This window comes from Pongo pygmaeus, chromosome 19 (assembly GCF_028885625.2).
Source record: "Pongo pygmaeus isolate AG05252 chromosome 19, NHGRI_mPonPyg2-v2.0_pri, whole genome shotgun sequence".
Classification (NCBI taxonomy): domain Eukaryota; kingdom Metazoa; phylum Chordata; class Mammalia; order Primates; family Hominidae; genus Pongo; species Pongo pygmaeus.
The window spans coordinates 90,755,310-90,780,190 of record NC_072392.2 but is presented as its reverse complement, the minus strand read 5'-3'; the positions used below and the strand labels follow the sequence as shown (position 1 = coordinate 90,780,190).

The window sequence follows — 24,881 nt, the reverse complement described above, 5'->3', positions numbered from 1 at the left end:
ATCCAGACCCTGCACTGCCACTGACTCTCCGGGTATGTCAGCGCCAGGTGAGAGCCAGGATTCCAGGGCCAGACCTGAGCTTGCCCGTAGCCTGGGACTTGAATGGGGGAAAACTTGGGCACAGTGGCAGGTGGAAAATCAAGTCTGTGCTTCAGGGGCATCTAGGAATGCCCTGTCTATCTTCTCCCCTCCCCAACCCCATTTACCCAGGTGCCTCCTGTTACTTTCAATACTAATGCCTTCTTTTTTTTTTTTTTTTTTTTTGAGACAGAGTCTCACTCTGTTGCCCAGGCTGGAGTGCAGTGACGCAATCTTGGCTCACTGCAACCTCTGCCTCCCGGGTCCAAGCGATTCTCATACTTCAGCCTCCTGAGTAGCTGGGACTACAGGCATGCACCACCACGCCCACCTAATTTTTTTGTATTTTCAGTAGAGATGGGGTTTTGCCATGTTGGCCAGGCTGGTCTCGAACTCCTGACCTCAGTGGTGGGATTACAGGCGTGAGCCACCACGCCCAACCTGATGCCTTCTTTTTCTGACCATTTCCTCTCTAGCAATCCCATGGTGGCCACAGGAAAACCTGGCCCAGGAGATTCCAATGTTCTTGGCTTCCCCTCCTGTCACAGCCTCAGTGATTTTGTGATTTCATCTTGCTTCTCAGGGCTTGCTTTTATCAAAAGGGTTGGTTAGTCACAATAGCTGTTAACAGGTGCAACAAGGCATAGAAGACCTGTTAGGGGTTGAACTGTTCCCCCCACAACTCCAAAATATTAATATATTGCAGTCCTAATCTTCAGGACCTCCAAGAATGTAACCTTATTTGGAAATAGGGTCGTTGCAGATATCATTGGTTAATGATGAGGTCGTACTGGATCAGGGTGGGCCCCTTATCCAATATGACTGGCATCCTTGTGGAAACACCACAGTATGAAGAGGCAGAGATTCACGCAGAGGGAAAACTATGTGAAAAGATACACGGAGAAGACCGTGTAAAAGGTAGAAGATGAAGGTAAGGCAGCTGCAAGCCAAGGAACGCCTAAGATAGCCAATGACCACCAGGTCTCAGAGAGGCCCGGGACAGATTCTCCCTCACGGCCCCCAGAAGCAAGCAACCCTGCAAACCCCTTGATTTCGGACCTCTGGTCTCCAGAACTGGGGCCCAGCTGGGATAACCTGATTCTAGGGCTACCAAGGTTTGTCATCCTGGGCGGCATTCGGGGCTGGTGTGACCTACCTTATGCACAAAGGCCAGAATAGACCTAGCGGCATTGACAATAGGACTGGAATGCCAGCTTTGTCTGTGAAGGAAGGGCGCAAGGGAGGACAGCTGTGGTGGACAAACCCTAACCATTTCCATCCTTGTTTAGCTTTTGTCCTGACTACGACACGACTACGTAGCCGAACTACGACTCCCAGGAAGCCGTTCGGCCTCCCCCGCCCCCTCCCCGCCCACCCCGCTCCGCCCCGTCCCGTCGCGGGTCCGCCTGGTAGGTATATAAGGGCAGAATGGCCCAGCCGGCTGCAGAACGCGCAGGCGGCTCGGGTGCGCGTTGCGGCGCTGGTGTCCGGAGGACGCGGTCACCGCTGCTGGCATTTGTCGTTCTGCGCTTCTCCGCAAGGACCCTCTGCTATGCAGGCGCCCACCGTAAGCCTCCCGGGTCTTGTGAACCTGCAAACCCAAGTCCGAGAGACGATCCGCCTTCAGCACTTTCCGGCTTGGCAGAGAGGCTTTCCTGGCGGGGATCTTTGGTTCGCGCTGGCGATGCGCGGGGAAGAAAGGCGAGGAGGAGCGTCCAGGCTGGATGCTGTCCCAGCGCGAGTAGGCGGGATGCGCTCGCATGGTCCGCGGGGCGCCCCGTCCCCGCCCGCGTCGCGCGCCCACCCCTGGGGACGAGAATGCGGCCGCCTGGGGAACCCCGCTCGCGACCTCCGCGAGTCTGGAGCGCAGAGGACAGGGTCTGGCGGCTCTTTGGCCTTGGATGGAAAGTGGGCAATTGGGTGGGGGGCTGCGGACCCCTTAACGTGGATTACTTGGTGTGTATCAGCTGGGCTCAGAAGACCCACGACCTCTTCTCCATCCTTGGATTGATTTGTTCTGCTTAACAGCTGGGTCGCCAAGCTGGCGGTAAGTTTCCCTGCGGTTCGGGGAAGGGATCTGATTTACTTTCTTTTCTTTCTTTCCTTTTTCCCTCCGCGTCGTTTTTCGAAGGTCTCGAGATTCTGGGTTGAAATTTTTGTTCTTGTAATTGACATCTTCTTGGAGGTCATTTTAGTCATCCCCCTGCCTCCAAGCGGAGCTGATTCGCCTGGGACACGGTGGTCAGCGACCACCCCATCCTGGGCGTTCTCGGCCGTCGTCCTTCAGCCTCTAGCGCTGCCAAGCCTTCGCTGCCTGGAGGGACCGAACCTCAGCTGGGGGAGACGCCCCCGCGTCCTCGGCGCACCCGCTCGGCCCCTTGCACTTGCCTTAACGCCTGGGCGCCCTCCGGGCTCCGTTACTTCGGGAGCGGTGCCGCCTCCGTGAGCTCCTGGCGTCCGCCCACTGGCGACCGGGGACGCTGCTGGGGCGCAGCGCTTGGAGAACGCGACGCGGCCGAGCCCCTCTCACCGTTGGGGCTAGGGGGTGAGCGGGGGCGTTTGGCAAGCAGCTTTCCGGCGAGGACTGGGCCACCCGTCAGGCGGACGCTGGTATGCGTTTGGCCAGGGTGTGGACGGTCTTTCTGAATAGGTGGGAGGTGGCAGGAATTCAGTCCAGTGAGCCCACCCGCCACCTCCCCTTTCTGGCGCAACTTGCTAATGGAAGTAGTTTCTTGGCCAATGTGGGGAGAGGGCTTACGTCTTGAGTCCGGAACTGAAAGCACACTGCTTCTGTATCCATAGCTTCCTCCTCCCCTTGTTCTTTTGTGTCTGCCCTGTTTGGGGGCAGCGCGATGCCTGTCACTGAATAGGCACTGAATAGATGTTTGCTGAATGAATGACTGAGCGACTCCGCCCTTGGCGTGCAGATTAACCAGGGTCCTCCTTTTCCTTCTCCCTCCTTGGCGCTTGTCCTCACCTCCAGGACCTATCTAGGTTTCCTGAGGATGCTTTCCCAGAGGTGAGATTCCCTCCTCCGCCCCTCACCCCTCTCCTGCAGCCTGTGGGTTCGCATTTAGAACCTGTCGTTGATCCATTTCCCACCCAGCAGTCCCTTCTGCATAGAAATCTAGACGCTGTCAGGGATCACTCTTGGTCAGTGCTCAGGGTCCCAGTGTCTCCAGTGAGCACTGCCCCAGGAGCAAGAGAAGGTAAAGCAGCACCTGAAGAAGAAAAGGCAGTGCATAGTGGCACCACCCCCTACCCCGGGAGCTGGTGCCCTCGGTGCCCCTGGTCCCATGCAGGGTTTGGAACTGCCCAGGTTGACACAGCACCTTCCCTGCGGCCCTTCACCCTCTGCCCCCACCCCAGTTCTGTGCTCAGACTGACTCCGGGAGAGGAAAGATTGAAACCGCCAGGCAAACTGATAACCAACCCCACCACTCCTCCTCCCTGTCTGTTTTTAAAAAGTAATCCATGCTCTTTCTCTTTCTTTTATAGAAAACTACACAAAAGTGCCCAAAGCAGGAAAAACATCCAATTCACACAGTAATGCTGGCAATTTGATATATTTCCTCACTGGTGAAATCCTGCAATATATACAACTTTTTCTCCTCCTCTTTTTTTTGTGTAATTTTATTTGAACGTTTCCCCGATGTCATGATGGCATGGTAACTGTATTCTGCTGCAGCCATTGACTCATGATTTGCTTGGCAATTTCCCTATTGTTGGACACTAAGTTGTTTCCAAAGTTTTACCCTTAGAAGTAATACAGTGAGCATCTTTTGTACATAAAGATTTATCCACATTTTGTATTATTGTCTTTGGAAAATCCCCAGAAATTGCTATATTTGCTTTAAGTTAGAGTTATGTCTAAAGCAAAGGAATAACTCTGTTTCTGGACATTGTTGAGATGGGCTAAGAGGAAAAGATACCACTTACCCATCAGATAATACTGCATCTTGGAGCGGGGACGCAGAAGGGGCACAGAGTGAATGGCTGCTGAGCAAATGAAGTGTTTTGTTTTGTTTCTTTTTGTATCAAAGAGTTGATCAGCATTGGTATGAGAATAACTTAAAATTTGCCATCAGGATTATGATGTAATTTTTTTTTTTTTTTTTTTTTTTGAGACGGAGTCTCGCTGTCGCCCAGGCTGGAGTGCAGTGGCGTGATCTCGGCTCACTGCAGGCTCCGCCCCCCGGGGTTCACACCATTCTCCTGCCTCAGCCTCCCGAGTAGCTGGGACTACAGGCGCCCGCCACCTCGCCCGGCTAATTTTTTGTATTTTTAGTAGAGACGGGGTTTCACCGTGTTAGCCAGGATGGTCTCGATCTCCTGACCTCGTGATCCGCCCGCCTCAGCCTCCCAAAGTGCTGGAATTACAGGAGTGGGCCACCTCGCCCGGCTGATGTAAATTTTTTTTAGCAATACCATAAAGTAAGATATATCAGGCAGCTAGATTTAACATGCTGTCTTTTTTAAAAACTTAACTTTTGATTTTGATATAAATCTAGATTTACAGGAGTTGCAAAAATAATGCCAAGGGTTCCATTATATACCCTGCTTCCCCAAATGCTAACATCTGATATATCCATGGTGCAATGATCAGACCTGGGACACTGACATTGACGCAACACTTTTAACTAATCTACAGGCCTCATTCAAATTTATCCATTTGTCCCGCTCGTGTCCTTTTTCTGGTCCAGGGTCCAATTTGGGATCCTGTAATGGGACCTTGTAAAAAGTGGGAACCCAGAGGGGTACAGAAGACAGTCTTTGTTCAGGAGGAGGTTTGAAATTGGGACGTCATTTCCATTTTCCTCCCCAGGTGAATTTGCCCTTCCTCTACTGATGGTAGCAGAGCCGTATCAGGCTTCCAGGGCCTATGGGAGTCTGCCCATAAGTGGGGAAAGCATCTCTGTGTACCCCCTCCCTCCTTTCCTCTCCCCAAACCTACAGTGGGAATGTGTCATTGAGTGAAATTGGGTTATTACCCAGTGTGCCCTGACACGTCTTTTTGGGGGTAGACGTTTGCCATCCAGTGTGCGTGAGAGCAAGCTGCTGAGCCGCTGAATCCGTGGTTGACAAGTACACTGTGCAATGCCTGCGTGGGTGACTCATGCCGGCTGGAGTGGCAGGTGTGTCGGGAGCTAAACGTGCAGACCCAGCAGGTACAGCATTTCCTGGTTATCTGAGCAGATTGGAAGGAAAACGGATTTCTGCTCTGAACTCAGAATGGATTTAGGGTATTGTTAAGCAATTTTGGGCTAGGAAGTGATTCTCCTTTTCTTTAGGGGACTTTCTTCCAGGAGAAGATTTGGGGTGAGGAGAGCTAGCCTGAAGGAATTTTTGGAGGTGGCTGATATGGATGGAGGCTAGCCCAGGTTCTTTGCATAAGAGTCCACTTGTGTGAATTTGAAGACACCCAGGAAAGGGGCCCTTCTCCTGTCCTTACAATAAAGAGACTGCGTGGTCAGCCAATAACGCACACGTGAATTGAGGCTGTCTGCTTTGAGTATCACTGTGTCTTTTCTGACTTGGAGTGGTTGCCTGCATTGAGCGAAGGTGATGTTTGTTTGGGATAAGGAAGTTTTGATGTTACTGAAATCTCAACAAAACAGATTTCTGTTGTCCAGACAGAGTTTCTGTGTTAATGTTAGGGTCTGGTTGCCTAGACTTGATTTTTCTTTTCCTTTTTGAAATACTCCCAACCTTCCTACAGTAGCTTGTAAACTGAAGGATATTCATGTCTTTCTCTCTCCTTGTGAACTGGTACAGACGTTTTCTGTAACTAGCCAGCTCCAGTGAGGATCATAACAGGAAGTCTTGCAGGGAGAGGGGTTGCGGGTGTTGTGACTAAACAGTTCTGGAAGGCACCTCTGTCTACACCTGCCTGTCCCGGTCCTCAGCGTCTCCTGGTGGGTCCTCCCTACTCAGACGCCGCAGCTTTTCTAGAATCTACTCCAGCGCAGTGCAGACTCTTCACTTTGGGACTGCCTCACCTGTCCCCTGGTGTTCAAATTGTGGTTTGCGTAAGAATGAATTGCTTGCGGAACGCGTTAAAAATGAATATTCTTAGTACCCACCCCCGTCCGGCCCCTCATCTTCAGTGCTTGGGGGTCTGCATTTTCAACAAGCCACCCAGGCCATTCTGACACAGGCACTTTAAGAAACAGGAAGTTGACTGACTTCTTGGCCAGATAAAGCCTTAATTGAACCTTTTCCCACTGAAGCTTACCCAACCACGGTGTTTTTTTCTTTCTCCTCCTCCAGGAAGCCTTTCTGGTTTACCTCCACTGGTCTGGTCCCCTGCATGTACTTATTTGGTTTGTTGGTACAGGTTTTTACATAGGAGCCTTGAAGTCAGATGCCCTTTATACTTGGTTAAGACAGGAGTGGCTGCATTTGGGTGAATGATAAAGGAACTACAGCTCTGGGCATTTTCTCCCCTCATGTAGGCAAGCTCTTTGGGAGCTTGGAACGTGTCCCTGACCGGGCAGCATCCTGGCACATTTGTTTGTGTACCCACACAGACTACTGCTGCTTCTGTCTGTGGCTACCATTGTTCTAGACAATGTCACTGTCATCATGGAGCTGGTTGGGGTCCTCCACACCAACTTAGCATCCCCTGTTCACGTGATTGATGCACCCAGCTCACTTCACAAGAGGACAGGAATGATCCTGGATGAATTCTTTTCAACTATGCCATTGGCGAAAGACCCCCTGTTCAAAGTCAGCTGGGTGTTCCTGCTTTACAGACGAGGTCTGTGCCTGAAAAACATCTATACAAAACCAATCTTGGTTGATGACATGATATTCAAAAGGCCTGGAGGAATCGTGCAACCTAGAAGAATGCTGAAGTGGCAAGTTTCTGCCCAAGAATTCTTTTTGTAATGTGAATCATCATCATCTCCTCCCATATTTGGTTTGTTGGTACAGGTTTTTGCATGGACGTCTGGAAACCAGGTGCCTTTGTATGTGATAAACAGATGTGGCTTCGTGTAGGGGTATGACCAAGGGACTGCAGTTCTGGAGCTGCAGAAATCAACCAGACCTTCCAACGCCCAGGTCCGTGAGGCTCCCCCAAGGTTTGGAAGATGCCGATTGTTAGGGTCCAATTTTAATGATTTACAGACTTACCTCCTTTGCTTCAAAAGTGGTCATTTTACTTTAGTAATTTACTTCTTTTTGGTGTTTACTGGACTGGGAAGTCCCAGTAGGACAGGCCAGGAAAGACCATGCCCGCCCGCCCAGCAGTCCCTTCTGATGATTGAGTGGGGATTTCAGGGCATGCTTTTTGAGCTAGCCATGGAGTATTCCTTCTCTAATGATAAATGTATTTCCAGTCATTTGCCTATGGACTTCCTCTTACCTTAATTCTACAAATATTCAGTGCCTGTTGGATGCTTTTTTAGGCATTGGTGCAGCCGCTTTAGTTCTTCAGCATGTGGGCTCTTGTGGTCTTCAGCGCCCATCGGAAGCTGATTTGAAGATTTAGCAGCCTGTGTGGAAGCGGGGGTTCTGTTGCGCTTTACAAAGTGAAAGAAGGTGTCTGAGGTGCTGGCCTTTGGGGACAATTTCACTATGTGAGTAAAACCCTTATTGAGCTTTAAGTGACAAGATGGGTTCTGCAGTTATGCCTTCTTCACTTAACTACTTGAAAACTTTTAAAACATTTTTACTTTTCTCTTTTTTTTTTTTTTGAGATAGGATCTTGCTATGTTGCCCAGGCTGGAGTGCAGTGGTGTGATCTCAACTCACTGCAACTTCTGACTCCTGGGTTTAAGCCATCCTCCCACTTCGGCCTCCTGAATAGCTGGGACTACAGGCACCCACCACGATGCCCAGCTAATTTTTGTATTTTTTGTAGAGATGAGGTTTTGCCATGTTTTCTAGGCTGGTCTCGAACTCCTAAGCTCAAGCAATCCACCGGCCTCAGCCTCCCAAAGTGCTCAGATTATAGGCATGAGCCACTGCACCTGGCCCACCATTTTTATTATGATAAAATATACACAACATAAAATTTACCATCTTAACCACTTTAACGTACACAGTTCTATGGTATTCAGTACATTCACATTGTTGTGCAACCGTCACCACCTATTTCCAGAAAGTTTTTCTTCCCAAACTAAAACTCTGTACCCATTAAACATGAACTCCCCATTCCCCGATCCTCCCAGCCCCTGGCAACCACTGTTCTACTTTCTGTCTCTATGAATTTGGCTACTCTGGGTATCTGATAGAAGTGGATCATACAGTATTTGTCCTTTTGTGTCTGGTTTATTTCTTTAGCCTACTTTCTTCAAGGCTCATCCATGTTATAGCATGTGTCAGAATTTGCTTTTTAAGGCTGAGTAATATCCCATTGTATGTTTATATTGCATTTTGTTTATCCACTCATTTGTCTGTGGATACTTGAGTAGCTTCTACCTTTTGGCCATTGTGAATAATGTTGCTAGGAACACGGATGTGCAATGTTCGGGTCTCTGCTTTCAGTGCTTTTAAGGATATACCTAGAAGTGGAATTATTGGACCATATGGTAATTCTGTTTTTCATATTTTGAAGAAAAACCATACTGTTTTTTTGTTTTATTTTAACTTTTTTTTTTTTTTTAATTTTTTGAGACCAAGTTTCACTCTTGTTGCCCAGGCTGGAGTGCAATGGCGTGGTCTCGGCTCACTGCAACCTCCACCTCCTGGGTTCAAGTGATTCTCCTGCCTCAGCCTCCCGAGTAGCTGGGATTACAGGTGCCTGCCACCAGGCCCGGCTAATTTTTGTATTTTTAGTAGAGATGGGGTTTCATCATGTTGGTCAGGCTGGTCTTGAACTCCTGACCTTAGGTGATCCACCTGCCTCGGCCTCCCAAGGTGCTAGGATTACAGGCAAGAGCCACAGCGCCCAGCCTGCCATACTGTCTTCTATAGCATCTATACCATTTCACATCCCCACCAATGGTGCACAAAGTTTCCATTTTCTTGCCAAGACTTGTTTTCTTATTCTTTTATTATTATTTATTTATTTTTTGAGAATAGCCATCCTAATGTCTGTGAAGTGCTTTTTGCTTTAAGAAAGACATCTTCACGAAGAGTGAAGTGTCCGGGAAGTGAGGAGCAGCCGAGTTGGTGGGGGTGGCGCCCAGCCCTGAATCTGCCACAAGTATTCTTTCTAAATGAAAAGGTTTGGTGACCTAGCACGTTCCTTAGGCCCTGATTCTTTGAACTGAAGTTTTTCAATTGCTTTTGTGCCCATATCCCATCTGATAGTACCTTCAACCTGGTGAAATGATCAGGTGTCATCCTGTTTTACAGGAGGGGCATTAAAGCACTAGTCAGTGAAATGATGTGGATAGATACTGACCCTGCGGACCGGCCCCCGCACTCTAACTCCTGAAAAGCGAGTGTTTTGGAAGTGTTGGTGTGGAGACGGAGGGCCGGGAGGATAGAGATTGGACTCACTGTTTAGGATAATTCTAGGGTGAATCCTCACTGCTGCTTGCCCTGCGGAGTCACGCTTTCATATATAAAGTTTGCTGGAAGTGGATTTTTTTTTTTTTTTTTTTAAGTAGAGAACACTTTTCTGCACAGTTTGAGCTGCTTAAAAATTGCCTTTTGAGGCTGGGCGCGGTGGTTCACGCCTGTAATCCCAGCACTTTGGGAGGCCGAGGCAGATGGATCACGAGGTCAGGAGATCGAGACCATCCTGGCTAACACGGTGAAAGCCCGTCTCTACTAAAAATACAAAAAATTAGCCGGGCGTGGCGGCGGGCGCCTGTAGTCCCAGCTACTCGGGAGGCTGAGGCAGGAGAATGGCGTGAACCTGGGAGGCGGAGTTTGCAGTGAGCCGAGACAGCGCCACTGCACTCAAGCCTGGGCGACAGAGCGAGACTCCGTCTCAAAAAAAAAAAAAAAAAAAAAAAGTGCCTTTTGAGCATCATAGTGGATGTCAGAGTTCGGTGGCAGCTCCCGTGGGGACCTGGGGTGTGTGGCTGGGTGAAGTTGATCACCTCCCTTCTGTGGTTTTATTCCCCAGGCTGAGTTTGAGCCCCCAAGGCTCCTGTCGGTTCTGGTTTGTGATTGGCTCCTCCATACCCCATGCGCATGTCCAGCCGCCAGGGAGATTAGGCGTTCGTAGTAAGTGATTTCACTGGCCCTGGGGGACAGATGGTAGACAGTGTTTGATCCCTGTCTTTGCAGGGCTCTAGCCCTTCGCAGCTTCTGCACCTTCTCTGCATGGGACAGGAAAGTGGCCTTGTCACTTCAGAGCCACCAAAAATGTGGCTGTTTTCCATTTTAATTTTTTCACGGTGATATTTCTTTATATGTTTAAAATTAAGCTGTGGCTGGGCGTGGTGGTTCGCTCCTGTAATCCCAGCACTTTGGGAGGCCGAGGTGGGAGGATCGCTTGAGCCTAGGAGGTCTAGGCTGCGGTGAACTATAATTATCCCACAGCACTCCAGCCTGGGTGACAGAGCAAGACCCTGTCTCTAAAAAAAAAAAAGAATAAAAAAAAAAATTAAACATCAAGAAGCAAAGCTGTTGTTGCTGAAGTTGGGGTGATAGAACAGGGTCGCCCCTGCCTGGAGGCTTTCTTCTCTCTGGGAGGGGTGGGGGTGTCCCCCCAGGACCCATTCTCCGTGAACTCTGACTGTTACCTCTTCTCCATGATTCCTGACCGTGACCCGCTCCTCCTTTGGTTTCAGACCAAACTTCTTTAGGGGACCCAGGACTAAGCTGAGGGAGGTTTTTCTGAACCTCAGGGAATCTGTGGCCACTGGCAAGCCAGCGGGAAATTCAGGTGTTTGGGTTTTTAATTAAATTTCTAAGTGGAAACCAGGAATGCGGTTAACCAAGGAGCTGAAGTGGTCCGGGTTTCTCATTCCACCCCGATTGCTGGGCGGTTTGGGCTTTCCTGGAATTGCCTTCCTCATCACCTTCGCTGCCTTCTTTTTCTGCTGTCCCCCTTTCCTGCTCGCACCGTTGTGATTGAACCTGAATGGTTTTCTCACACCTTTCTCTGGGCCCTTATCATCCTAGGTATCTGTTTGTCAGGTACCAACTTAGGGGGAGGATGCCCATGTGCCTGCATTCAAGGTTCACCACTCAAACTGGCCATTGGGTGATGTTGCTTGTCCCCGAAATAATGACCCGGCCCAGTGACCCAATTCCTTGTACCAACCCTGTGTAAGGATTCAACAGATACGATCCCTGTATTAGTCCATTCTTATGCTGCTGATAAAGATATACCCGATACTGGGTAATTTATAAAGAAAAGAGGTTTAATTGACTCACAGTCCCACATGGCTGGGGAGGCCTCACAATCATGGCAGAAGGCAAGGAGGAACAAGTCACATCTTACATGGTGGCAGGGAAGAGAGAGCTTGTGCAGGGGAACTCCTGTTTTATAAAATCATCAGATCTTCTGAGATGTATTCACTATCATGAGAACAGCATGGGAAAGACCTGCCCCCATGATTCAATTACCTTTCACTTGGTCCCTCCCATGACACGTGGAAATTGCGGGAGCTGCAATTCAAGATGAGATTTGGGTGGGGACACAGCCAAACCATATAAGTTTCCAACCAGCCCCTGCTGCCTGTCAGCGGGGCAATGTCCAGAAAGAGAGGCAGCCTTGCGGCAGGCTCGAGAACGTGCTTCCAGAGTCTTTACTTCCCTTAATCCTCAGAGCCCTGGAATGTTATGATCTCCAGCATTTGAGGCTTAGAGGCATGAAAGAATATCCGTAAGGTCTCATAGCTTTGAAGGATGGGGCCACGGTTCAAAATCAGGTCTTGGCCCAGTCCCATCACTGGGCCCCTGTCCTGCCCCAGTGCCAAGTGTCTGTATGACTTTGCACATGTCCCTGGGCCTCTGTCTGTGGGCCCAATTCCTGTTGGTCACTTTTAGTTGGAGGTTACAGAGAAACCAACTGTATCCAGCTTAAAACAATAGATGTTTTGGTTGTTCACATAACTAAGAAGTGTGGGGGTTGTGCTTTTGGGGTGATTTGTTGGCTTGGTCTCTCTCTCTTTTCATTCTCTCCCCTTCTGTATACAGTTTCATTCTCAAGCTTACTTTTCTCATCTGGGCAGGCCTCCTGAATCTACAGATCCAGAGGGAGAGAATGGCTTTGTGGTGGCCTTCCTGAGAGCTGACCCTGCAGCAATGCTCACCCCTAGACCCACACCTCTGACCAGGAGCTGGGGTGTGGGGGGACACATTGATTGACTCTCCCCTGGTCATGTGCTTCACATCTGACTCTGTTGTGAGGTTCCCCAGAGCCACCAAGATTCTGCAAATGGAAATTAGGGCCCTTGGAAAGCACAGGTACATGCAGGGCAATACCACCAATTGTTCACTATGAATGAATTGGGCTCCTGGGATAATAAACCAGAATGTGTGCTTGAGGGGGCGGGGAATTAGTTTTGCTTACGTCTGTATACCTGGTATCCTAGGAGGGTGCTGGGGGCATATTAATGCTTAGTAAAAGTTGACAAATGAAGGGACCTCAGAAGTTCTTTCCTCTTTTGAATCTCTAAACCCGAGAGTCTATTTTTGCATGGGACATCATCTTGTTCCATCAGGGAGCTGGCAATTTGGCTCCTGGGTCACTAAATCCAACCTTGTAGTTGATCACCCATGACTGGGTTCTCACTGACCTGCATGAAGAGTTGTTACTGGAATAAACACTGGATGCTAGAATGGCACCTGCTGCCTGAGATTTCATCAAGGAAAGGACAATACTTTCCCTAGCTCTGAGCATCTCTAGACTAATGGTGTTGCTCCCACTCTACCTTGGGAGGCAAGTTCTGTTCTTCTCCTGGTATGAAAAGCCTGACGATGTGAGCTAGGGGAAATGGATTTGTGCAGACTTCTCACCAGGCTCCTGTGTTTGGCAGCCCAGTGGGGAAGACTGAGAATACAGGGAGGCCAGACAGAGAGCTCATCCAGAAGCAGCCACACAAGTGGATTTATGTAGAGGGCTCCATTGTGTTCACACATTCATGTGCCAACTTGGAAGCAGATCTTCTGGGTGCTCCATGTTCGAGAGACAGCTTTGATCTCCAGGCTGTTGAGCTCAAGGTGGGAGACTCTGTTTTGCTTACTTTGTTCGCACGTTACACAGGTAGGCTTTGTTTGAGGAGCAGTGACTCACGCTCATGGGTTGTGTGAGCTTTGAAAGGAAGCCATGAGGCCCTGGCAGGTGCTCCCAGCTGTCCTCGTTTGCCATTGTCAGAAAAAAATCTTATTGTCATGGCGACAGATTTTTTTCTACCTAAAGCTTGAGTATGAATAGCCTTTTTTGGTAGGTGATGAAGTGGGAGGAAAGGGGGTAGGTATCATGTATTAAAGGTGCCGTATGTCCTGTGGAAGTGTAGTTACTGTTGCCCCCATTTAACAGACAAGGATGCTGAGGCTCCCAGAGCTTATGTCAGTTGTCCAAAATTACCCTTCTGGTCTGAGGCGGAGCTGGAACTTGATCTGCTTCCAACTGGGCACGTGACTGCATCCATCCAGCCTTTAGCTGCAAGCTGGATCCCATTTCTCTTGGAAAGTGCTAGAAGTCACAAATCAAATGGTTTTCACATTATATATTTATTTTGAGACAGAGTCTGGCTCACTGCAGCCTCGTCCTCTGGGGCTCAAGCAATCCTCCTTTCTCAGCCTCCCGAGTGGCTGGGACTACAGGCATGCACTACCACACCTGGCTAATTTTTTGATTTTTTTGTAGAGACAAGGTCTCCCTATGTTACTCAAGCTGGTTCGTGAACTCCTGGGCTCAAACGATCCTCCAGCCTCCACCTCCCAAAGTGCTGGAGTCATAGGCATGAGCCACCATGCCTGGCCTCATAATGCTTCTATCACTATGATTCATCCTTCACTTCTTCCTCCTAGTAACCCACTGACAGCTTTAAAACAGTGCTTCTCCTTCCCTCTGCTCATAGAGGTGAGACATGCGTCCTTTCAGGAGTGTAGCTGGAAATAGACTCCTCCCTTCCCTACAGATGCGACAGTAAAGTCAATGTTAAGGTCATTAATACTAAGACCAACTGAGAGGTTGATTGACTAGTTTTCCCTGATGAGAAACTCTCATTCAGTGCTGCCAGGTTCTAGGCTTTTCCTCCTGCCTCTTCTCTCTTGCTGTCCTCAGGTTTCTCTCTGTAGACGTTAAATCTGGTTTGGAGAGCTAGAAGTGATGTTCGTCCTTAAAACCAGTACGTTTGCCCACAGTACTATCCTAACTGTATTTGCTTAGGAGATGTGCATGTCCAAAGCATGCATCAGCATCACGGATTCCCCTATTGTTGAAATCCCATGAAGGATGCTGAAGTCAGGGCATGCTTAGTTGAATTTCTATCACGTTTTCCACCTGTGATCGTTGGTGTTTAGAGGGATGATTCTGGGGGGTGTCCCAGCATCCTTGATGAAGAAGGTGTGTGAGGTTGGCTGCACAGTGGGACAATGGAACAGCAGACAGATCCATTATCAGGGCATTCACTGGCAGTGTTGAGTTCAAGGGCTGTAACTTTCAGTTGACCAGGACATTGCTGTGCATACCTTATTCCTTGAGCTCAAAGTTGAGTTTTCAGAGCAGACCTATTGGTAGGCTCACTCTTCGGATGTTATGCTTGGAAAGCGGGAGTGCTGCCCCGGGCTGTACCTACATCACCTTCCAATAGGGTAGGGGGCCCTGTGAGAAAGCCTTGCCCCATCTGAGCTGCACGTCCATCAGCTGCCATGCACTCTGTCCTTTGCACAAAGAACCTCTTAATTGACATGATTGGAAGGGTAGAGAATGGAGCCTCTGTGTGGCCTTGAGGTTGGGGGGATGGGAGGATGGGAGCTGGTATATGTCTCATTCACTGAACTAGGGACACTGAATCTTCCATTCCTCCTTCCACATATTTCCCTCCCCTTCTTGGCTTAAATCTTGTGTCCATCTTAAAGAAATGGACTGGCTCCTTGGTTCTATCTGTGTAGGCTGTGGTTGCATCTCTGCTTTGATGTTGCTGGATTTAATTATGGAAGATCCAATTTCCTTTTAACTTTTTTTCTCGGAAGTATAGAACTTGGGCTATGGTTTCCATTGGCTTATCAGAGATGACTTATGTGAAAGCGGTCGTATACTCTACTGTGCAATGCAAATCTAATGGATAACCGGCCCAGGAATCTCTGTTAGCTTGAGTGGACAGACAGGAGCGGAGTGGGGGCAGAGTGGAGGAGAGGAGTGGCAGCAAGGAGGTGCTTCCTCAGCGCTTCCTCCCTGGGGTCCAGAATGGGCTCTGGTCTCAACTGGCTTTTCCCTGTGACCTGCTGGGTGCTCCTTTCCTTCTGGGCTGTGTCCTCCTCTTCTCCCTTCCTTATTCTCCCAATGCATGGTTAGGGATACCTGACTTGCAGGTGACATAGAATCCAGTATTCGTGTCCACTGGTAGCCCAAGTTATGCCTGAATAAACTCATCAGTGGGTTGGGTGCTAAGTCTGTTTTTTCAAACTTTTGTTTTTCATCCAATTTTTCTCTTCCTTAAATTTCCATAATACTGACAGCTATAATATCATATACTGCCACGATGGTTTCACATACATGGATCTTTTTTCTTCCGTATAGTCATAGGTGTGCACTCTGATTTCATAGCACCTGGCCTCATGCTGACTCTAGTAAAGACTTAATACAGTGGACCTTTGAATATTGCAAGGGTTAGAGATGCTGGTCCTCCGTGTAGCTGAAAATCCTCATGTAACTTTGGACTTCCCTAAAACTTAACTGCTAATAGCCTCCTGTTGACTAGTAGTCTTACCAATAACATAAACAGTCAATTAACACATATTTGGTATGTTATATGTATTATATATTGATACAGTCGATATGTATTATATACTATACTCTTAAAGTGAGCTAGAGAAAACGATATTAAGAAAATCATAAAGAAGGGAAAATAGATTTACTATTCATTAAGTGGAAGTGGATCATCACAAAGGTCTTCACCCTCGTCATCTTCATAGTGAGTAGGCTTGGAGGGAGGAAGAGGAGGGGTTGGTGTTGCCGTCTCATGGGTGGCAGAGGCAGAAGAAAAACCATGTGTCGGTAAATCCACACAGTTCAAACTTTGTTCAAGGCTCAACTGTATATACACGGCGACTCGCTGGGTTGAAGGCCCACACTGGTCTGCCATTTGATGTGGCTGTGGTGACAGGGTGTCTGGTCGATGGGTTCTGGCTTAGTAGCTTAAACATATGGCATTGTAGAAGCAGCTTTCAGAAGATGGTATTGGTCTTTGCTTGGAGTGGTCCTGAGAATTGCACGCTTCTATCCCCTGTGGGTGGTTTTCTGTCCCCAGGAGTCCTGGTTTTTTCCTAGTCTTGGCCTCCTAATTTGCCTCATGGCTTTGGGCTCATTACACCGTGTATTGGGGCCTCAGTTTCCTCTCTGTGTATCTCAGAACTACGTGATTTCTTGATTACTTTGAGCAGGGAGGGTGTCTTTTTGTTTTGTTTGCCATTTTCCGCAGGTGACCTTGAGCAAGGTAGGTAAGGAGAGATGCCAGGTTGTTCTCAGTGGACACACGGCTTCCACTTCTTTCTGCAATACAACTCGACTTCTTGGAGAAGAACTCAATTCAACATAAATGAAATCAAAATAGAAAACAGTCTTGCTGAGCAATCTTTAGAGAACATCATTTGTGATAGCTATAGCTGGGAATATCTATTTTGTTGTGACCTTGTACCCAAATAAATTAGAGGAGTAAATGACCTTTTTTCTCCCTGAGGTTTGAGATAATTTTATTTATTTAAGGGCTTTAGGGTACTCTGCTTGCCCCTTTCCAGAGGGGGACAGCTGGACTCAAACTGCCTTCAAAGGATCCATCTTTTAGGGCGCCATCTTTTAGGGTGACAGAGGCCCTTCACTTAGGTAAAAGTGAGATTCTTTCCTGCATGCTGGTGGGCTCCCATCCTGGATTTGGGAGCTGCAAAGCACACGTTGGTGGGAGATCCGGCTGGGAGGAGAATTCTGCTCTGCAGGGCTGCTGACCAGCTTGTCATTCACTTGCTGTTAAGGCATAGAGACGCCTTGTTATAACTGGAATTGTTCTGGGGAATGAGGAGACCTTGCCACTCCCCCTTCTCCTTCCCGCCCTAACCTCCCTCCCCTCCCCTTAGGGAAAAAAAAAAAAATTCCTTCCCCTTTTCAGCATCTGCGTCTTTAAGAATTCCCTCCACTGTAGCCTCAGGACAGAGACCCTTCTGTGAGAGTGTGCTGGAGGCCTGTCCTTGGTGACACCCCGCCCCCCATATTAAAAGACCATCGGAACAAGCTCCCCATTCTCCTCTGGAGAGGGTCCCTCTGTCCCAGGCCAAGCGACTCTTAAGGGAGCGTTTATCCTGGGACACTCAGTTTACAAAGACTGCTGCAGTGTCAGATAAACTCCCTCAGCCCTTCGAGGGGGGAGGGGGGAGGAGCAGAACAAAACCCCCTTTATTTTCACCCCTGCAGGGAGACCAATAAAGACTTTGTGCTGGAGAGCAGGGGTCTGAGCAAACAGAAGAGGGGGGTCTGTGTGGTACTGATTTGGGGAGAGCATTATGAGTTATTATCTTATCATTTTATTTTTAGGGGAAATCTTAGCATGGGGCAGTGACTCTCACATGAGTAAATGGTCCCAAATGACCTCCTCTCTCCTCTGCTGGCCACTGAGATGCTGTATGGCAAGTTTGTCTTGGTTTGCTGGAAAGAAGTCAGTCCCTGGTATTTTTTTCTACCACCTATTTGGACAGGGAAATACTCACCCACTCCACGGACTGGGCTCCAACAGCATGTGTGTGTTAGATGCTTTTTAGTCTAAGGGACTTTGGGTGGCTCTGCCTCATGGATGCATTTGGTCATCTGTGTGTGTGCCCCTTTGGAGGGGAGTGTGCGGGGACCCTTCTGCCTCTGCAAGTTAGTGTCATCATCACTGTCTGGAGTGGCCTTTACTGTGAATGGCCTCGAGTTGCCGTAGGTCACGTAAACCAGAGATGCCCTGTGGTTGGCCATTGGTGGGAGGAGGGATGGGATGAATGTTTGTCACTCAGTGCAGTGAGGTGTGTCAACATCTCACTTAATCCTATGAGGTCTTTGAGGAGGTAAATAGTCTCATCTTACCTGGAATGCAAGGCTCAGAGAGGGAAAGTGACTTACCTAATGTCTCCCAGAGGTGGGATGCTTGAAGTTCCAGCCCTGGGGTGTCTGATTCTAAAGGTTCTGCCTGCCGCAAAGCTGGAGGCCAGGTCAGGGGGCCCAGGGTGGCTAAGAGGGGTGGGCTGGACTGAGGGTCGAGGTCACAGCCAAACAAAGGGCATTGCCAGGCCGTTGCCTTCCAGCAGCTCGTTAGGGTTTTGTCCTCACACCCCTGCCTTTCCCCCAGGCGCTGCTGGGGCTCTGGCATTCAGGTTCCGGTGAGGGATGGTGTGTGCTCCCGCTGGCCTGTGTCCCTTCTGGTTGTGTGTCTTTGGAGGGCTCAGCGCTCACCTCCGGGGAGGAGATGGCAGAGATAGGCCAGAGTTTGTATAGCCCTTCGCTCTGGGCTGGAAGGGAGGTGCCTGGCTGCTTCGGCAAGCAAGCAAGATTTAGAAACCTGGCTGGAGCTGTGGTCAAGGGGGACCCTTCCCTGCTGGTGTCCTGGAGAGAGGAACCTGATGCGGCTCCCAGCTGCCAATTCCTGACCCTTCTTCCCATTTTCTTTCTCCCTGGAGGAGTGTTGGGCCATGGGGATTGATCTGTGTGTGTGCTGGGGGAGGAGACTGGAGAGGGACTGGCCCCTGGGTCCCATCTCTGTGTAGCCCAGCTCTGCCTACTTCAGTTCCAAGTGTAAGGGGCCTGGAGGAGGGAGGGTGGGGGTCTGTGCTGTGGCAGGCGAGAAGGGCCTTCCCAGGCCAGCTTTACGGCTGAATTCAGAGTCCTTGTTCACAGAGCACAGCTGCGGGGGCTGTCAGGGGCATGGACTCCCTCTATGGGCAGGAGGATCTGAGCCTTTCCCCAGTCTGGCTGAGCCCACCTTATCCCATTGGAGGACTTGAGGTCCTTCCAATAAGGCCCTGCCTATAGAGTGTGAACCGGGACCATCCGAGGGGGTGGTGAGATTCATCCTAAAACAATATAGAGTGGTGGAGGAGAGATGTTGGTGAAACTTGACCTCTTGCAGAAAGGGGAAGATTCTGGGCTCTGTACATGGACAACCTGCAGGAGGAAGGGGGACCCAGTCTGTGAAGCACAGTGCGCTACTGAGAAAAGATGCTTCCCTGTCCGTGCAGGCACCTGGGTGCCGCAGAACAGGTGCGAGGAAGAGTGGTTTGGGGAATTCAGGATGTAGTTTAAAGGGGGCTGAGTGGGAAATAAGGCATGTTTCATTCCAGTTATGTGCAGCCACAGGCACCAGTGACGTGGCACAAAGAAGGGTTAGGCTGGAACGTTTTGGGGGACAGGGAAGAGCAAACGAGAGAAGCCAGAGGTCTCGATGCCTTGGTGTGGTGGAGGCAGCAGAGGGCAATGGGGATGGGAGCGTGGGATGCGGGGTGGTGACACCAGACTTATTGGAGAAACAGCAGCAGCCCCATCTCCGATAGTTAGAGGGTGGGCTCCTGGACTGGACCAAGAGAAGGATTGAATGACTCTGTCAAGGTCCCTGCCAAGCATGGGATCCAGAATAATCCCCATGGACACTTAGAGCAGACGACGTCCACCCAGTGGGGCCGACAGCAGATGGGGTGGATGGGGAGGGTTCTCACTGCCAGTTCTCCCACAATCCCTCCAATCCCAGCCACTCCTGGCAGGTGGCTGCCTCTACAGGTGTGTGCTGGTCATTTCCTTACCTTTCCATTCTGAGAACACTCAGTTCCTACAGGTGAGTGTTCAGGACCCACTTATGACATTCTATAGAGGTTCAGTCCTGTCAGCAATAGATTGGTGATCTACAGGAGGAGGATGACAGGGCACTGGATCCAGGGTCAGAGAATTTGGGTCTCAGTCATAGCCTCTTATTTCCCAGATCAATGATTGCTTACTTATTTAATAAGAATTAATTTATTTTAGAGACAGGGTCTGACTCTGTTGCCCAGGCTGGAGTGCAGTGGTATGATCTCCACTCACTGCAGCCTCGACCTTCTGGGCTCAAGTGATCCTCCCACCTCAGCCTCCTGAGTAGCTGGGACCACAGGCATGCACCACCATGCCTGACTAATTTTTAATTTTTTTGTAGAGATGGGATCTCTCTCTGTTGCCCAGGCTGGCCTCAAACTTGTGGGCTCAAGTGATCCTCCCACCTCGGCCTCTTGGGATTATAGGCATGAGCCACTGCACCTGACTAATGATGTTGAGCAAGTTTCTCTACTTCTCTGTGCCTTTGTTTATTTCCTAGGCAAAATACCAGAGATGAGTATTGTGAGGTGCTCTCTGGCTCTGTAAAAGAACAACCACATGCTGTACGCTGTACATACCTGTGTCCTTATGAACGTTTGGGGAGGCACGTGGACTTGTCTCCTGGTTCTTCATTTGTACCTCCCTGTGGCTCAGCTCAATACCCCCCTGGTTATAAGTCATTCTGACTCTTTGCCCTTGCCTGGAGGAGGATGGGACTTGCAGTGGTGGCAGTGAAAACTTGGAGAGCGTGTTGCCCCTTACAGCCTCATCGAGGGCAGCAAGGGACAGGCAGAGTCAGGCTGGGTTCAGAAGTCATGAGGCCCAGAGGTGACTACTTCCCCCTATATCAGCCCCAAGGGGTGGCTCGTGAGCGGCAGTGCTGAAGGTGAGGTCTGGGCTTGGATCAGTTGGTTGGTGCAGAGGTTGGTGGCTGCTGTCTCTTTCTGGTTTATTTCACCCCTGACAAAAGCTAGAGGCTCTGGGGAAATTGTTTTGCAGATTCACGAGCTCTGCAAGGTCAGAGCAATCCACCAGTCCCCGTTTGGACAGGATGACACACGTCTCTTGTTGCTCCTGCACGCACGTGCATCTGCATCCCACATCCAGATACTTCAGCAGAGCAAGCCCTTCTTACGAGTGATCAGCCTTCCTCGTGCGCCAGCAATCCCCTCCCGGAGCACATCTGAAGAACCTCATCAACTTGACCAGTGGGAAAAATTCAGTCTTTCCTGGCTTAACCCATTTATGCCTGAGGTTGCCATTTTTTTGAATTTCAAAAATCAGACCTTGGTGATGACCTTGAGCAGTAGGATATAAATAACACCCACATGCTTAGTGTTCCAATAATGGAACACTAGGCATAAATGGCTACCCCCTTTTCTACCCCTTTCATCATTGACTTTTTCAAGGGGTGAGGAGAAACCTGCTTGATGAAAGATGTGCTTTGAAAAACTTAATGAACATCCTTCTGTTCTATCATCAGCACTGTTAATCGCCACCTTAGTATGTTCCCTTCAATTCCGGACCTGAGCCAGAGGAAGAGGCTGGGACTGTTTAAATTGGCCACCTATGATGCTGCCTCTCTCTGGATGGAATCTTCACGTGATAACCTGTGGAGGGGGAGGCCCCTTCAGACAGACAGGTTTCTCTCTCGCCTGTTCTTTCATAGCGGAGGGAGCCGCTTAGCACAAGGGAGACTTTAGATGATCCTGGGGGACTGGGAGGGCTAGTGAGTTAGTGGCAGGAGGTGGGGAGCGATGTCATTTATTAGGTCTATGAAAACAATACAGGGTTTGTCTCCTGGGTACGGTGGTGCCTGGGGGGGCAAAGCCAAGATGGGGCTGAGTAGAAAGAAAACAAGCACAGGTCTGACGAAAATGTGGTGACCCCGAGGAGCTGGGGAAAAAAGCACCTTTGTTTAGGGAGGTCAGGGCAAGGGGAGGCATTTGAGGAGGACTCTGGGAGATTTGCTGCCTCTATTCTGGGAACCTGGGCCCCAAAAAGAGGCTTGAGAAGACCAAGGAACCGAGGCTGATGGAAGTTTCCAGGGTGGCTGATCCAGCTGCTATGCATTTCTGGGACAGGTTTAAGGTTTAGAGGAGCCACTTCCTTATCAGCCCTGTTCCTTGAGGGTGGCCTGAGAGAGGATCACACTGGAAGTGTCCCAGGGGATGGGGAGGGAGGGTGATGGAGGGGTCTGTTCTGATGTGGGGGCTCCTGATGGGCTATGGTTTTGCTTCCTGCTCAGCCTGCCTGGATGATCTGGCCCTGGGACAGGGAAGCCCCCAGAGCCTTGAGTCAGGCCCCATGAGATGTGGGGTGAAGGCCACTCATGGGGTGCGGTGCCCAGGAGCCCCTCCCCTGGTCACACTGTATCCATGGGCGAAGGCATTCACAGGTGCGGTGCCCAGGAGCCCTTCCCCTGGTCACCATGGACCCTGCAAGTGAGTGGAGGCTGCATGAGGGGGCAGACACCTTCCTGCTGGAGTGCTTCCTTCCTGAGACCCTCAGAGACCACCTTCTGAAAACACCCCACATTTTCACTTGGCCCCTGCTGTCCCCTGTGGATGTGTGTCCCCAAACCCACGGACTCACTTTTACTTCTTTTTTACCAGAAGGGCTTATAGATACATGTGTGTATGTGTGCTGTGTGTGCTGGGATGGTCTTGGAACGCGGAATGTACCCATTGGTGCCTGCCACTTGTCTCTCTTTTTTTTTTTTTTGAGATGGAGTTTTGCTCTTGTCACCCAGGCTGGAGTGCAATGGCACGACCTCCGCTCACTGCACCCGCCACCTCCTGGGTTCAAGTGATTCTCCTGCCTCAGCCTCCCGAGTAGCTGGGATTACAGGTGCCTGCCACCACGCCCGGCTGATTTTTTTGTATTTTTAGTAGAGACGGGGTTTCACCATGTTGGCCAGGCTGGTGTCGAACTCCTGACCTCAGTTGATCCACCTGCCTCGGCCTCCCAAAGTGCTGGGATTACAGGTGTGAGCCACTGTGCCCGGCCCACTTGTCTCTTTTTGGCAGAAGCACTGCCCTCATTGGCCCACGCCTGGAGTCCTTGGTGAATTTTTCCTTGGTCACGTGATATACAGTGCTAAGGACTGCGCCAGGCATGGCACCCCAGGGAAGAGTGGCACCCCAGGGAAGAGTGGCGCCCCCACCTTCAGTGAGGTTCTCCATGCAGGACGTTGCCCTGAGTGATGTAGGAGGCCCTGTGCCGGGTGAGCCTGCCAGCAGGAGCCATCGGACAATGTGGTTGCCGGGTGTGGCTGCTCAGCTCCAACCAACTCCGAACCTGTGTGGTCAGAATCACGCAGGACAAACCAGGGGCCTGTTTAGCCCCTTCAGGCTGCCTCTGATGGGAGAGAGCCTGGATGCATATTCTGAGAAAGTGGTTCTGTGTTATTGAGGTTGTTCTTATAGTAGTATTTGCTAATCACAGTATTGCTAACACAATAGCCCATTCTGTGTTCCAAGCACCATCCCACCAACACACGGCTCACGTACAGACACATACGCACACATACAACACTCTTTTTTTTTTTTTTTTTGAGATCGAGTCTCACTCTGTCACCCAGGCTGGAGTGCAGTGGCGCAATCTGGGCTCACTACAACCTCCGCTTCCTGGGTTCAAGTGATTCTCGTGCCTCAGCCTCTCGAATAGCTGGGATTACAGGTGCCCGCCGCCACGCCCAGCTAGTTTTTGTGTTTTTAGTAGAGATGATGTTTTACCATGTTGGCCAGGCTGGCCTTGAACTCCTGACCTCAAGTGATCCGTCCACCTCGGCCTCCCAAAGTGCTGGGATTAGAGGCGTGAACCACGGTGCCCAGCCCTACAACACTCATTTATTCCTCACAAGGACCCTAAGGGGTAGGCATTATTGTTATCTCTAATTTACAGGTGAGGAAACTGAGAGAGGGCAAACGACCTGTCACAGAGCACACAGCTATTAAATGGGCCACTCAGCCCCAAACCCAAGCCCTTGGCTCCAGGCTGTGCTCTCAGCACAAGGCAATGTTGCCTGTGACCATGCAAGGCTGCTCTGGGCCCCACGTTCCGTGGTCTTGCAGGCGTTCTGTACCTGCCAGGGATCGCTGTTGGGATCCTGTTTCACAATGGCAGAGGGGAGACCTACAGAGTCAAATGACTTGGCTCAAGGTCACCCTCTGGCTGGCTTGGCTGCATCAGCTCTGCAGCCGGGGACTCCCTTCCACAGCCTAGTGGTGTGGTCCCTGCTACCTGTAAGCATGTCGTCTTGCCAGTTTCTAGACCATCCGAGTTGCATTTTGTTGCATTTGCAGGAGAGCCTGGAGAAGTCAGCAGATCCATCCTCATTTCCCAGCCCGGAGGGTGGTGGTCTAAGGGGGCTTTTTTTCCCAGTCTGGGGAGGGGGCTCTATGCGCTGCTGCTTCTCCCCTCTCCCGAGCGGTTCAGGCCCCACGGCCTCCCTCCCCAGCTGGCCATATTGACTCTGGCCGCCCGCCAGCCCCTCCTCCCGGGCATTGTACCACCGGCTGATGCGATTTTCCTTTTCCTTTTTTCCCCACCTCATTTTTCATGTATGATGACCCTGGAGGTTTGTTTTCAACATCAGGCTCATGAAGACAGCCCACTTAGGCTAAGACAGATGCCAGTGGGACCTTTTTCTTCCCTGAAGGAAACGGCCCTCATCTTCCCTATTAACTGTTCGGGGTCTGAGCCCCTTAGCTGGGGCCTCCCGCATTGTTTCCGAGGGGGACTTAGAGCCGAGGAGGGTGGAAGGAGAGTGGATGTTGCCCTGAGCTAGGCTTGCCATCTTGAGCTGTGGAGTCTGGGAGGTTTTCTTTTTTCTGTTTTCTTTCTTTCTTTCTTTTTTTTTTTTTTTTTTGAGACAGAGTTTTGCTCTTATTGCCCAGGCTGGAATGCAGTG

At 50.1% G+C, this 24,881-nt stretch overlaps 1 long non-coding RNA gene across 1 annotated transcript in view; it reads left to right on the top strand.

Annotated features, from left to right (window-relative positions):
* Positions 1-1,521: 1,521 nt before the first annotated feature.
* LOC129017693 (uncharacterized) overlaps positions 1,522-24,881 on the top strand; it is a 187,311-nt gene continuing 163,951 nt past the window's right edge. The window contains exon 1 of the long non-coding RNA XR_008495114.2: positions 1,522-2,125. This is a non-coding gene — a long non-coding RNA (uncharacterized LOC129017693). The remainder of the gene's footprint in view (positions 2,126-24,881) is intronic.